We start from the raw sequence: 16455 nt of genomic DNA, 5'->3' as shown, positions 1-16455 counted from the left end.
TGGTGCTAGGGGTCCCGGGTTCGATCCCAGCCCCTGTCAAGTGAACTTCGTGGTGGACAAACACCGTGTGTGTGGGTTTTCTCGGGGTCCTCCCGTTTCCTCCCACTTTCTTCATTCCACCATTCCATTCATTACTCATCATCACCGTCTCCTTGTGCCTAACCGGCATAACTGTGGGACGTAAAACTCAAAGATTTCGTTTCATTTTTTTTCGAATTAGAGTAATGAGTCATGAAACTATTTACAACTTATTATATCTAGAAGTTATGTGATTATCTACATTTTATTGCAAATGTTTGATCATATTAGATTTAATAGCAGACGATTTACGTCTGTACCAGATTATTAAATGTAGCACCGTTTTGCTTATTAAAAAATTATGCAATAGTTGTAGCAAAGGCTCTCCTTATTTAAACCTTACTGATCCGTGTCTACCTTTTAGGTGCATATTGTTCAAGAAACTGAATTAAAAATCCTTTACTTACAATCATTTTCTCCTTCAACACAAATCCTCATGCATTGTAGTCCGATGATGAGACTCCAAGTCGTTTCCTGAATGGTGTTGTTCTGCTGTAAGATCTCTCAGTGGTAGCCGAGCCGTTGATATAGGTAGTTAATATTTTCACACATACGCTTTCAAATACATCGTAACCTAGAGCTGAACTTCCTAATAGATTACTGTTTCTATACAACATGCATTTGTAGGTTTACAAACAAATTAGTTTTCTCGGCTTTATCGGAAACTACGCATGAGGATTTACACTCACCCATATCATTTTGTTCCGTTTAATGAGATCTGTCGATTAGTAGACTTCTCATCTTTCGACATTTTTTTTTTCGTTAAACGCTAATAATGTAAATTCCTGCATTACATCTTACTCAAGAGGAATTAAACCTCGAACCTTCCTTGCGTGCGCCATTGATTCCAGCTAAATCTTTATTATGGGATCCGATTCAAAGTACTCGATAGATCGGAGTTTGGATCTTGTTCTAATGAGAGTCTAATCTCAGACTATATTGCAAAAATAAATGTTGTAGCTATTAGTCCATAGAAATCGTAAACTTGCGAGAAGCCTGTGTTATAAAGTTTTAATTAAGTTAGTATTCTTTCTCTCAATCTTTTCTACGTTTCTCTTAAGTTTCCTCTATAAAGTCTGTCCCGGAATCCTCCCACCAGAAGTAATTCTTAATCATGTCCATTCATTTCATTCTTAGTGTCTCTTTACCTCTCTTTCCATCCACTTCCATTGCCATCGCTCTTCTAACTACATAGTCGTTTGTTCTTTTCATTAGTTAGTCATTCTAATGCAATCTGTTTTCCTGGATCTTCTTAGATATGTATATAAATTTGGTTGCTCCTCTTACTCTATCATTCATCAGTCTGTCTCTTCTTATTCCATCACATGTTCACCACAACATTTTTATTTCGGTAACATTCTATTTGTTTTCCTGTGCCTTCTTTCTTAATCAAGTTTTTGCTCCGTATATCATTGCTGACATAACCACTGTTTTATAAACCATTACTTTGTTCTTTAATGTGATTCTGCAGTCACACGAAACGACTTATACTTTCCTCCTATTTCGATATCCCTTTGCATTCTGTGCGTTATTGCCAAGTCTCAATCAAAATTCTTGGAAACACTTGAACCTAATTAAAAAAAATAACTTCATTAAATTGTTCTTCTGGTAACCTTTACTTCAAAATTTCCTTTTCCGTTTAACGAGAATTGTTTTCTTTCTACTAATTTTTAGCCTTCTATCTTCAAAAAGACTTCTTCCTATTCACTTCCCTTTCAACAGTAAGACTTGCAAATCTAAAATTGAGACAAGTTTGTTTATTACGTTGGTTGGATTTGAGTTTAAAGCTCGTTTCAGCATCAAGGTTATATGATATGAAATGAAATCTTTGTTTTACGTCCCACGCTTATGCCGGTGAGGCTAAAGGAGACGGCGATGATGAAAATGAAGTAAATATTGGAATAAAGAAAGTGGGAGGAAACAGGAGAACCCCAAGAAAACCCACGCATACGGTGTTTGTCCACCACAAAGATCACTTGGCGCGAGCGGGAATCGAACCAAGGACTCCATGCACCAAAGGTGAATACCACTGAGCCACCGCGGACTTGGGCTATATGTGACATGGACTTAAATTTTAAGGTGGAATCCGAACCGTCATAATGCTTACAATTTCAACACTTTCCACCTGATATTGAACCCCAGATTCCGTGTATCAAAAGTGCGCTATCTCAAACTCACATGCCGTGAAACCACGAAGATTTCTAGCAGGTGTGAACATCCTATCAGCATATTATATTCCTAATGAGGAGATCTTCTCAAAAATTAAATGTAATGGTGTTTTCTAACCAAAATCGGTAATATGCAGGAAAATTAGCATAATGTATGCAAAACAGATTAAAGTGGCGAGAACAAAATCTTATAGTTATAAAAATCGTCATAAAGATAATTGGTTATTTCTACAGATCCATAATAGACACATAGGTATGCCCTCAGCAAAGAGGATCAAAGCTACAGTCCCTCCCCCAGGAATTTCGAAGGGTGTTAGTTCTTGTAAATACATGTCAAATAATACTAATCTTTTCTCGCATATTATATACTCGTAATATTTAATATATTTTATATTTAATACTACTGTATTATAGTTTGTTTACTTTAGTTAATGAGGATAATGCTTAATAAATGTTATGTTATATGATGTATTATGTGATGTATGATGTGTTATGTGTGTGTATTATGTGTGTTATATGATGTATGTGTGGGCATTCGTGACTGTGCTTGGGGGTCAGTCTTTGCCCCTTCCCTTGGAATCGATCCTTTGCCACCTTTTGGAAAAAAGCCCTGTAGGCGTTCCTGCGTATAAAAGTATAAATTTTAAGATTTAGAAATTAAAATTGAGAATGAAAGTGTGAAACAAATAAGTTCTGTAAAGGATGGCATTAGTGATGTGAGGTGGAAAATTTTCCGCTATATTTTTCCGGAAAATTTTCCGTTCGAGAGAAAAATCAGTAATCAAGTAACAATTCCTCACCAATCATATAATTAATTGAATTCACGTACAGAAATGTTAAAAAGTGAAAGATCGTTTAAAGAATCTGAAAATGTTCATAGCTCAGACAATTTTCAGTATTATGTAGGAACAAGTTAAACAATTTTTCATGAATCGAAATATTTTCTGTCTTATATGGAAAAATTGAAGAACTTTTTATGAGTCGGAAAATTTTCATCATTTTGAAGCAAAAAGTAAAACAACGTTTTGTGAATCGGAAAGTTTTATTGCTCTGTAGAAACAAGTAAAAGGAATTTTCATAGATCGGAAAATTTTCATCACGATGTAGAAACAAGTGGAAAAAACTTTTCATAATCCGGACAATTTAGGATATTATGTATAGTGATGTTAGGTGGAAAAATTTCCACTATATTTAACTACACATAGAACTACAAAATTGAATTTCTGTAGAGGAAAGTTAGTCAGAAACAAATTATAATTTTCCAGTTTTCGGGAACCGGAAAATTTTCTAATATTTCAAGTTGGGAAGTAAAATTTTACACAGTGTTTCTCTCTCTCTCTCTTCATCTGTGAGCTCCTTCGTAGCTAAGTGGTTAGCATACGCGCATTTGGCATGGAAGACCTGGCTTCGATTCCCAGCGGGAGCTCATGTAGTTCGGATTTCAAGTTAATCAGTTGCTCCTGTCTTATAGAGTCTCGCTGCTGAAAGGGACGTTAAACTCAACATCAACTCAATTCAACTCCTCTCTCTCTCTCTCTGTGTGTGTGTGTGTGTGTGTGTGTGTGTATGCAAAGTAAAGAGAACATACTTTGAGTTCGTAGAGTACAAATATCCCATTCTATTATTTAAAATTTCAATTTATTAAAAGTCATGAATATTTTCCGATTCATAAAAACATACTCCGCTTATTCCTACATCGTTGTTTAGCCGTAAAATTTATTGGTAATAAATTTATCTTAAAAAGTTTCATGAAGTGAAAATCTAATGATTCTTCATTTCAAGAATGTTTCAAAAACTTCAATGCGTTCTTCCCTCAGAAGCCATCTTTGATCTTACAATATTAGATTTCGTTTCGTCAGTTTAATACGCCGACGGTTTTCTCATAGCTTTACTACTTTTATAGATTCACATACTGCAACATTTATAAATAAGTGGATATAATATAAAGTAGCTACTGTAAATTTTTGACTACCCAAAATTCGAGTTTAAGTAACTCATGAAAGCAAATACTGACAATTTTCTGGAATAAACATATATTTATTCATATATTAATTCAGAAGAGAAAGTGAAATATAACTAATAAGGAAGCTGATTTGTGTAGTTGTTCTTCCAATAAAATAATAAGAGAAACATAAAAAGCAGCACTATTAGCGCTGCGTTCTAAAAGCAAATAATTTCATTTTAATTTACAAAATAATATATATATATATATATATATATATATATATATATATATATATATATATATATATATATATATATATATATATACTTGTTCTATCGAATCGTCATTATTTCTAATATATTTTCATTCTCTATTATATAAAAGAGAACGCACAAATCCTTTGTTACCTCATCACGCTAATACGGCTGAACCAATTTCTTTTATTTTTGGGGGGTTATTAGGATTTGGACCCTAGATGGTTTTTATCATATCACTTTAATTTTTAATTACCAGTGTCTTGAGATAATTGACCATTCAAGTGTCCATAACGTACAAATCCTTTGTTAGTTCATCATAGGTAAAAATAAACGTATTTATATGCAACCCGCATGACCGTGTCACTCGGCGGGTTAACATAAATGACAGGCGATATAATGTTAACATTTAGTGCAATCTTCTATGGTTTTTATCATATCACTTGAAAGCGAAAAAGTAAAAATTATCTAAGTAACAAAGTTTATTGCGTTCGGGGGTGACCGCAGCGAAGCGGGGCGGGTTAACATAAATGACAGGCGATATAATGTTAACATTTACTGCAATCTTCTATGGTTTTTATCATATCACTTGAAAGCGAAAAAGTAAAAATTATCTAAGTAACAAAGTTTATTGCGTTCCGGGGTGACCGCAGCGAAGCGGGGTGAACGCTGCTAGTACATAATAATGGTAGTTTGACAACACAAATATCTGCTCTAAGATGTTGATTATACAAAATTCCAATATTGAAATTATGACTTACGAGTGTTAAACACAATAAAATCATTTTCTGAAAATTATGAAGATTATTTTCTGTTACAAAAATAATCTTCATAAGGAACTTTTCTGTAGTTATTTCATTACATAGGCAGGCCTACATGTGAAAAAGTAGTGGAAATTTCTGTTTCTGAGAATGATAAATTCACAAAGGTTTCTTTTCAATTTCTTGTAACATTTTAATTATTGGAATGGGATTTTTGTTCGCTACGAACTCGATGTATGTTTCCTGCACTTTACACACACACACACACAGAGAGAGAGAGAGAGAGAGAGAGAAACACTGTATATTTTTACTTCCCAACTTGAAATATTAGAAAATTTTCTGGTATACACAAAGCGTTAATCATTCATGTTTACTGACTGATTTTATCCCACGAAAACTAACCGGGGTGATAAGATAAAGTGAAGATATTTCTTTTATATTTTCATACATACTAATATTTTCTGATGAAGATAACTTTATATCAAGTTGCCATCATTACTTGGGAATCATGCACATAGCTCCTGAGAGTAATGAATAAATCAGCATCAGGACTGTTGATCACACAGATGGTGACAAATTCAACAGGAGGTGATAAGAAATGATAGCATGCTTCGTAAGTTCGTAAAGCTTATTTTTATGTGCCAGACAAAAAAAAAAATCGCATCTTTAAAGTGCTTTAGGATACAAGGTAACAGACATTGAAAGCAAATGTTATCTGCTGTGAATACACCTGCTCATTTCGAACAAAAGGGCGGCAAGGAAACAGTTGACTAAATGGTACAACAACTATTTCCCGCCCATCAGTGACCTTACTAAGCATGTCGCATGAATTAGTCATTCATGCTTTTAACTAGAGACATAGGCCCCTATACAGAACAGCGTCTTGATGAAAGGGGAGGAGTTCTCTTTCATTGTGAAAGAGCCTGCTGCGATTACCCTTTCTTCGTTTGCGAACTATAGATCACAGGAGTCTTTACACAGCTGAATTTTCACGAAGGACAAAAATAATGGAGATACAGTATACAGAGGTCACACGAGTACAATGTGCATTTAAGATACAACATATAGAAAAAAAGTTAATGTTGCAAACCACTATATACAAAATATGTTGATTTTGGTTGTGACATGTTTTAATCTATTCAACAATTAGGGCTATAACTTTCATGATATGCTAGACTTTGAAGTAGTCAATAGATTAAGATTATACCGACTAATCGAGGGGGCTATGATTATGGTTGTGGTTTTGCTTCGCAAACAACATTCATTACTTTCGACTGTGCTAGCCGACTAGGGGACGCGGCACAAGACCTAAACGGCATAAGACTAAAGGGCATCTGCCACTTCCAGCTTTAGTAGAGATATAAGCGTAAAGATGGTGTATCTTCCTGAGACTTTTAATCGATTTCTGGAAAGCTCTTGTCCTTATCTTCTACCCTTTTTATTTGTGGCAACTAATGTTGAAATCGGAAATGGCTGATTTCTTCCGAGACACTTTAAGAAGGAAACAAAACATTTTCTTGGTACGCGCAATCTATTTCAGAAAACCGCATCTTCATATCTCTTAACGTTTTAGCTCTATGAAAATCAATATTGAAACCGAAAGTAGTTATGAACTTCTATCCACTTCCGATTTTCGTAAAGAGATAGAGATGGAGGTGATATATTGTCTGTAAACATTAAAGTTATTCCTAAAATGACCTTTTCGCAGCTGTTACCGGTTTGATTTGTAGCGGTGCATCTTAAAACCGGAGATATTCGATTTCTACCAGTTCCAGTTTGTCGGAGTAGATGGAACTTTTTTTTTTCTTTTTTTTTTTTTTTTGACGATGAATCGACTCCCGAAAACCGATAGTTGGTACCTTTCACCGTTTCTGCTCCGATGTCTGTTGACAGACGGACGGACATAACAGTTCTAGAACACTTTACATACTTATGTATAGCATATTTTGGAAGTCTAATAATTTCTATTGTGTTGTGTTCTCAACACTCCTACATTTCGTCGTACATGAAAAGATGTTGAAAAAGCAATCTGGGTTACATTGGTTGGTATGGGTCTAGGGTGTTTCGGTGTAGGACGTTTCGGTGTAGGATGTTTTGGTGCAGGATGTTTTGGTGTAGGACGTTACGGTGTACGGATGTTTCGGTGTACGGACGTTACGGTGTACGGACGTTTTGGTGTAAGGACGCTTGGCTGTAAAGGATGTTTCGGTGTATAGCCTAATATTGATTGCATTAATCAATGCTTGTAATGAACAGTCATGAAGTGTCATAGTGTAGCCACTCTGCAATAGTGTAAACTGATTAACATTGTTATTGAGTCTCATTGTTATTGAGACAGGATGATAATACAACACAATCCATTCGTAACAATAATTTCGATTCAGAGGTGTCCATAGTCGAGTTTTATAGAATAATAATCAAATGTAATTCAAAAATCAAATTTACTGCAAAGTATTCAGCATCATTTCTAAATAGAAATAAATATATTGCACAAAGTTCCTGAGACACAGTAATAATATATACAAACTGAATAATACCTCAAAGGAATTTTGTTGAAAAAATTAAAATTACATAGAACCACTCAACTCAGAATCTAAAATTGTACTAAATTTCTTTTAAGACTCAGTCTCTTCGTAATATCGGTGTATTTTTTTCTTTGTTCTGACGTCATGTCCGCCAATTAACTTATTTGTTCCATTTGAACAGCACTAACAAGGAGACTTACGGAAGTGTAATTTACTGATTTGAATGAAACTTTGCATACTTGTAGAATATCAAAAAAATAATCGTGACGTATTTTTTTAAATTTTGACAGTGGTGCGGGTTTAAGGGTAGAAACCACCCTTTGAACGTTAGAGATGGCCTCCAAGCATAAACAGAAAATAATCATTAAAATAGAAGATTAAATCATACAGCCAGCTTACTGCCAAGGGGGTTTGACGACAGGTGATTCAGAACCTGACGTTAAAATTACAAAATTCAAATTGGTGGATCCAACATGATGATTACAATTACAAATAGTCTTCTGGTTTGAAATGTTCTGCAGTTAGCCAAGAACAATTGTAGTTGGCAGGGGCTACTGAGAGAAGATACAGACTGATTTGAAACCCCTTTCTGTACTTATTTTAACAGGACGTTTGATTAAATCTATAGCCAAAAAAGTTAGAATCCACAAAGCTAGTGCCAATGCATTTGTTGCGAATGTGAAACAACACATGTTATTGGTAAAGAAAATATTTATAACTCAGATGAATACGGTTTAATTTGGAAATGCAGACAGGACGTACTCTAGTGTTTACAGGGACACAAACAGTAGAAAGTGTGGCACAGTCAGTAAATTCTATGACTCGTAGCTACATCATACAGCCTTTAATTTCTGCAAATAGTGTTTTGTTATCACCACTGTTAATTGTTTTGTAGGAAAGCAATGGAACATTTGGTCTTATAGTCCAACACAACCTCTTTAAATTTGAAAATATCGTTGTGAAGGCATCAAATCCGGAAAAAATTAACATCAAGTCTTGTGAGATCATGGTTCCAAGAGATTTTTCTTCAAGCGTCTAATGCAAAGTCCATTTTGTTATTAGCTTCATGGAGTGGTCACAATTCATCAACTTTGAACCTATTTTAAGAACAAAAGAGTAACTCATAATAGAAACCATTTCTGCAGGAACAACTCGTAGAATTCAGCCTCTATCTTTAGGCCGTTAAAAATTTTTCTTGAGACATTTTTCTGACACTGTCCTTCTCTACAACTATAACATGAATTTACATCTCCGTAATAATATAATTAAGATCTCATCACTGATTCATAATCAGTTTTCTTCTCCTAGATTTGCTAATCGTATTGGGTATGCATGATATAAAAGCGGTTATTTGGAAGAAAAACCACCTGTGTTTGAAAATTTCCTTTCAAAGATTGTGCAGCATTTTGCGATTTGTGCACAGTTATTGCCGTAAAAAGGTGTGTGTGGTGTACACAATGTTTATGCATCACACACTTTTTTACAATATATCATTACCGTAAAACGTTTTCCCAATCAATTCATAATTATAACATTTGAGGATATAAGAAGTTCTGACAGAGTGAAGCGAGGGGACTCACTATAAATAAGTAAAACCTGCCAATTACAGCAGCATTTAATTTTTATTTTATTTATTAATTTATATTTTCTACTTCATGAATTTATTTCTCCCTAACGAATAATTTTCATTTTGAAGAGTGGACGTTTCGGTGTAAACATTGGAACTTTTACACCGAACCAGCCTCACACCTAAACGTCCTTACACCGTGACATCCGTACACCAAAACGTCCTACACCGAAACGCCCTGCACCAAAACGTCCTACACCAAAACATCCTACACCGAAACAGCCGTATCCCGGTTGGTATATCAGGAAAGACGCCATTAAAATACGTGAAATGCAAGGTTCATGAAATCTTTTTGTTCATATACTGTATTTTAAGGTAGGCTATATAAAAATGAAAAAATATTTTTTGTTTCATTATTATTATTATTATTATTATTATTATTATTATTATTATTATTATTATTATTATTATTATTATTATTATTATTATTATTATTATTCGACAGGTCCTGAGACTAATAGGAGTTGTGTGTTTCTCTGTGCGTGGTTTTTGATGTGTGTGTGTGTGTGTGTGTGTGTGTCCTCAGGTTCGGGTCTTCAAATGTTTACTCCACATTTCTTGATCTTCAGCTTGCTCTTTCAACGCCCAAGAGTTTCTTCCGTTTCTCAAATCATCGACCAATTACAATCTTCTTCTTCCTACTGCTCTCATTCCTTCCACCTTTCCTTCTATGGCGTTATGAAGGAGACAGTTTCTTCGCAAGATGTGTCCAATCTAATCACTCTTCCTACGAAGGATTTAGTTTAAAAGCGCCCTCTTCCTAATAATTTGTTTTATATTGAATTTTTCTTTGTTTATCTGATACCCACAGAAATAAAAGGCTTTTTATACCTTTTAAAAAATACAAAAATGTAAAAAACGCTCAAATCAAACTAACAATTAATGACAATAGAGACCGGTAAAGTAGGGGTATGGACACAGTTATAATATGGGAAATTAAGACATTAAGATTTTTGCTATTTACTGAAACAGATCCAATAATCAGATTCATCGCATATTACAGCAATCACTTATACAGGTAATATCATGGTCAGTACTTCTTTACTTTTTCTTAGTACTACAAATCCTAACGTTAGTACTTCATTTCTACACTTGAAATTGACTCGTGTTGAAAGATAAGGTTAACCCACAATTTAAAATTTTAGAAAAAAAAGAAGAAAATGATAATAAACCTATAAGAAAAGAAATCCATAGTGGAAAAACGAATTCTGTTCTCCTGAAAAGTGCTATTCCTATCAACACCAAATATTCCAATTCAAACGATTCACACATTAACAGCACAAAACTTTAAAAGCTAAAGATTATGTTCCGGGCAATTTCACATCGAGTTGGACGAAACGTTTATAACATTAATAACAGCGTTAAAAATTTAGCAGTAATTTTATGTTTGTGCAGTTTTCAGCATGAACGTAGCAGGAGCGATTCTTATAGTCAAAATAGGAAATTTTAAGATTATAACCCGGCCAACTCCACGTCAAAATGGCCGGTACATTTGAAATGTTAATAACGGCGTTATTTATTTAGGAACAACTTTCATGTTCGGGCAGTTTTCAGCAGGAACGTAGCAGACACGATTGATGTCGTCAGATTATTAAATTTTAAAATTTTAAGATTATGTCCCGGCCAACTTGATGTCAAGATGGCCGAGACATTTGAAACGTTAATAACGGCGTTATTTACCTAGCAGTAATGTAAAAATTCGAACAGTTTTCAACAGGAACGCTTCACATAGTCAGATTGTGAAATTGTGAAAGTGTCCGGGCCAACTTGAAGCTTATAGTATTTGCGGCTTTCAAACCAGGCTTGTAGCCAGCCTGCTTTAATAGGGAAGAGATGGAGAAATGAATACTGAGGGGGCTATGCAGGGGCGTCGTTAAGGGGGGGTAAAGGGGGGAGCCTCCCCCCCAAAAAGTTTCTAATCTCTTGACAAGTTGGCAAATTAAAATACATAGTTGGCAATTTAAAGAATGCCAATTTGTTCAATTGACTTATTCGGTTTAACATTTTCTTAGGTACCCAGTACTGCAAATTATTATCAATTCTCCTATAGACTTGGCATAAGTTTTGTGTAGTTTCCAATCTTGAAATAAATTGATATATTCGTTTAAAGTTTCTTTACTTGTTGCAAGTGATTACACTTCACTTTTGTTCATTTGATATTCGTAAACATTTTGAAGAATCTTTGATGAAAATCGGGAACTGTACCACTGACAAAAGCAGAATAGAGTTGGCATGCAAAGACACACAAAAGAGGCGTTTCGGTGGCAAGTAGAGCATTGGACGCAAAAGCATTTGATAAAAGAGCGTATACAAGGCAACAGGTAGTGACTGGCAGAATTGATGTTAATAAAATAAGAACAAGGCAGTGACTGGTTAGTATTAAGCCTGCCATACGTCCCGTAAAAAACGGGACAGTTCCGATTTTGGGCTTGAGAATCCCGCGTCCCAATAAATTTAGTCGGGACAGGCAAATGTCCCATATTTTAATTCCATTCCATTTCTGCTATCAATATAAGCTTATTCGAAAAGTAATGAAGTGGCTGGGATAATGTTAATGAAGAATAAGGTGTAGCATGTAACAGTTTTGAGCAAGTTATCACAATACCCTGTCCGACTTGATAGCGAGCGAAATTTGCAACACTACTTTTTCCATTGTACAGTCACCCACATAAGTACCTGGACCCCAAGTAATGGAATTATAACAGTCAGGGGTCCAGGTTCTTATGTGAGTGACTGTACCTGGTGGAAACTCGGACACTCTCCAACATAAAAAAAAAGAAGATGGCTTTGAGTAATTCTACATGTACAAGCACAGGAAAGATGAGTGACTTTTTCTTCAGAGAGACATTAAATGAAGTAACAAGAATTATAATATTTTTGAGAGGTTATGGGCACATAATTGTGCTTGGTCCAGGGCTCAGAAATATGTACATTTGGTCCTGACAATTATACACGACAGAAGAAGAAAAATCAACTTTTCATCAGATTAAACTGACAAACGTAATTTTGGCAAATACTGCCATGTAAATAAATATTGCTAAACCCGCGAAGAATATTGAATGTAGATTGTGTCACTGATTTAAACAGTTTGCATATTGTTTTTCTGTAAAACATTTTTATAACACATTATCTTAAAGAGATTGCCTCCCGTATAATGCTGTAGCACCCCATTGCGAACAATAATCATATTGATATATGTTGTAGCGCGATCAATTCTGCGTACGTTAATACCAAATGTAAGTACGATGACCATCTGGATCATACCTAAAAATCGGTTTGAATTAACATGGTTGTCTATGGGAGGAGCGAAAAAAAGTAGGTTTTTTACGATATTAGGTACGTGAACATCAGAAATGTTTAACAAAAAACTAAAAATAAGAAAATATGGACAAAGAGCTTTCTAAAAATGTATATCTTATTATCTGGAGAAAATCATGTGACATGTAAATCGGTAGCCGAAAAATGTATATGTATAGTTTTTTCTCTTTTTTATATTTACATATTTTTTTATAGTTGCATGACTTTTTTGGAGTTTTTTATTTTATTTCTTTTTTTGGGGGTTTTTCGTATTTTGTTTCTTTTTTTTATTTTCGTATTATGGTTTTTTGGATTTTCGTAGTTTATTACTTTTGTGTGGATTGTCTTATTTTTTGTCGCTTTTTGGTTTGTTTTTCTTTATCTACACTATTTACATCCTAGGTTCATCGTCAGGTTCGTATGGTGGCATTGCACTTCCGTCGAAGAGCCTATTTAGTAAGTCTGAAGGAGCGTGTATCGTTTCGTTAGTGTGTCTATAGTACCCGAGATACCATATTACTGCCATTACATATGCGCAGCAACCTGCAGTTCTTGCACCGTTGTTGCAAGTACAGTAGTGTGCTTTGATGGTTTCGTGTCCATCTAAGTCCAAGTCACACAAAATGCACAGCATGTACTCCTTACTGCTCGAATTGCGCGATTGCATTTTGCCTCTTACAAGCATTGGAATTGTTGGCATATGTTCGGCATAGTCACGATGATAATTATATTCTATGATCAGGAGGGGAAGACCAATTTTACGTGTCAACAACACAGCCAATTGAGCCAAGCTCACTCACTAAATATTCGTATATTCTCTACAGACCTTATACTGCCTCAGTGTATAAGTTCTATAGACTGCTGCATTGGGGTGCTGCCTATGGCAAGTGAGGCAATCTCTTTAAGTTTTTTTTTTTTTTTTTTTTTTTTTTTTTTTTTTTTTATAGTTGGATTGTAAACATCTTCAGTCCGTAAAGTTAATTTCAGGGAACGACGAGAGAAAAGTAGCTGCAGCTTAGGGAAATTCCGCCTATTATATTGTTGAAAAAAATAAATGTCAGCCAGGCTAAAGGAGACGATGATGATGAGAAATGAATGAAATGGTGGAATGAAGAAAGTGGGAGGAAACGGGAGAACCACGAGAAACCCACGCACACAGTGTTTTTCCACTACAAAGCTCACTTGAAATGAGCTGGGGTCGAACCAAGTACCCCATGCACCAGAAGTAAACGCTATACCACTGAGCCACCGCGGGCTATTATACTGTTATTCATAACCAGAGGTACAGTTTATTGGATTGTGTTGGAAAGTTTGGGGGGGAAGGGGATCTAAGGTGTCCCGTATTCCCATAAAGAAAACATGGCAGGTTTATTAGTATAAACTTTTTACTATGTATAGTATGTAAATTTGACAAATTTAAGTTGTTTTTTTTTTCTAACAGTAAAATGTCAGATGGAAGATGGGAAGATGATTTTGATACCAGAGTGAATATACTTTGTATTGTGTAACCGTGTATATTTTGTGTGTGAATTAACCTTTCGCTTTGAAACAAAAGAAGATCATATTAATATAGAGGACAAGAATAGATTATTTCAGTTCTGTTTTGCAGTAAGACTTTCTATTTACAGGGATTTTGAAGTAGGGAGAACTGAACAAAAGTGTGTTTTGGGAATGGTATAATCAGTGCCTTTCATAACGGGGGGCGATAGTCCTGGGCGCCGAAGAAAGGGGGCGCAAAATTGGGGAGAAAAATTAAAAAAGAGATTGAAAGAAAAAGAGAGAAAGGAAAAATTATTTGGAATATTACTAGTATGTACTTAAATCCTCTTTCTGCTTTAGGAAGTGGCCCTATAATGTTACTCATGTTAGGAAAATATATGTGCACATATATAAAATGGAAGGAAAAAGTAATAAAAGGTGTTCAACATTAAGGAAAAGCAGGGTTTACTTTTGAAAATTTTCTTACGCTTCGCGCCAACCATGGTGGCACTTCGCGAATGATCTGTCGTCCTAACTCGTATGTATGAGGCCGCCGTCGTATACTCTCGTCCCGGGTGCTGATTTTCTATAGCACGGCACAGGGGGGCACAGTAGGTTTCTGGAAATGTTGTTCGATGGACGAAAGCTACAATGGATGATTCAAGTCATTCTGTCGCTTCCGCTATGAACCTAAGTGCATGATTCCAAAAGTCACATTTTGGGGGACCAAAAAATACGTCTCCTGAGTGAAAGCATAGATCGGTGTGTGTTTCACTTCATTTTCATATAAATGTGTTGCCTTTCCTACTTTATTTTTAATCACGTAGTTGCTTCTTTCGGAAAGTAAAACATAAATTGCAATTCTTCCTTTCTTCATAGTTTTTATAAGTCAAAGCATTACGTAAACATTGTATGTTACTTATGTAGCTCATGGGGGGCAAGCGAGGCAGTGTCCCGGGCTTGCGGTTGGAGGGGCGCCTAAAAGGGAGGTTATATATTAGTATTTTTCTTGCTGGTATTTAATACTTTTCATCAGAGCGCAAAATTATGAAATCGAAGTGGCAGGAGACTGGAGGACAGAAGAGAAAAAAAAAATCTGTGCATTTCTGATGAGAATTGACTGGCGCAGATTACCTAACCTAGCCATAAGTTGTCAAATTAACAGTTGTGCATCGTGGGAGATGATAATGATTCTGAGTTGAGGTGTGAAATTTTATTCGAAAATGGGGGCTGTTCGTATTCGTATCTCAGATGGAGCACGGAATGGGACGAATATGAAAATAAGGTTGCTGTAAAGTTTTCCGCAGGGTTGGTAAAAGTGAGACTAAGATTTTCGAAACACTTGGTGTTTTTTTTTTTTTTTTTTTTTTTTTTTTAACCAAGACTTGGCATTTTTAAATCAAGACTTGGCAATTTCAAGTTTCACCCCCCGCCCAATCTTGTAGTGCTCGCTACGCCGCTGGGGCTATGACAAAGACATAAACAAACACCATAACATTAGACATTTATTTATTATTTACAGAATGTGTGTTTATTTTTAAATTATCGCAACCGTAAAATTTGTTTCATTTTTGTGTGCATAATACAAAATCTTTGCGAGGTACTTCGTTTCATATTAATGATGAAAATGGAAGTATTAATTTTTTTAACATTAGAACAAAATTATGTTAAATCAATTTTAGGTTATATGAATTCAAAATTGACATATATGTTTATTCGATGTTTGCACTAAATTTTAAATAAGCAGGACACTGCAGTTTATAACTATTCACAACTAACATTATGGACTATGATACTGTTGTTTGGAAGTGCACCTGGTATCCTTGGATGCTTGTCATGGCTGCAATAATAGGGTACTGTTTGAAATTCTTGAAATTAGTAAAGGCAATGAAATATATTTGGGGCATCTAGCAAGAAACATATGATTTCACATAGAAATGAGTAAAATTCGTAAGGTTGAATTTAATTTGGTAAATATAATCGGAATAATTTCATTGATTTTAAGTCAGTTTGAAATTTGTCTTCAGCATGAGTTTTAGAGGGGAAGAAAAGTAATTTATGTGGGGCAGTGCCCCCTCTAGCTCCTCTCTGGCTACGGGCTGTTTCAAACAATCTAAGACTCAAGAACATTTCGAAAGTATCGAACACTCAGACTGTCTCAAACATTTTCATCGTCTCGAACACTTCAAGTGCATCGAACGGTTCGAGTATCGAACACTTCAAGTGTATTGAAACTTTCTAGAGTCTGGAACACTTCCAGTGTCTTGAACAATTCGAGAGTCTCGAACACATCGAGTTTCTCAAACATTTCTAGAGTCTCG

The 16455-nt window shown here is 35.1% G+C and overlaps 1 protein-coding gene across 1 annotated transcript in view; it reads left to right on the top strand.

Moving 5' to 3' along the window:
* Positions 1-16455, top strand: part of LOC145678952 (E3 SUMO-protein ligase ZBED1-like) — a 55764-nt gene that overhangs the window by 19142 nt on the left and 20167 nt on the right. The window lies entirely within an intron of this gene.

This window comes from Thermobia domestica, chromosome 2, assembly GCF_964235325.1.
Source record: "Thermobia domestica chromosome 2, izTheDome1.hap1.1, whole genome shotgun sequence".
NCBI classification, from domain to species: Eukaryota; Metazoa; Arthropoda; class Insecta; order Zygentoma; family Lepismatidae; genus Thermobia; species Thermobia domestica.
The sequence above is the reverse complement of the archived record's forward strand: the minus strand, read 5'-3'. Positions and strand labels throughout refer to the sequence as shown.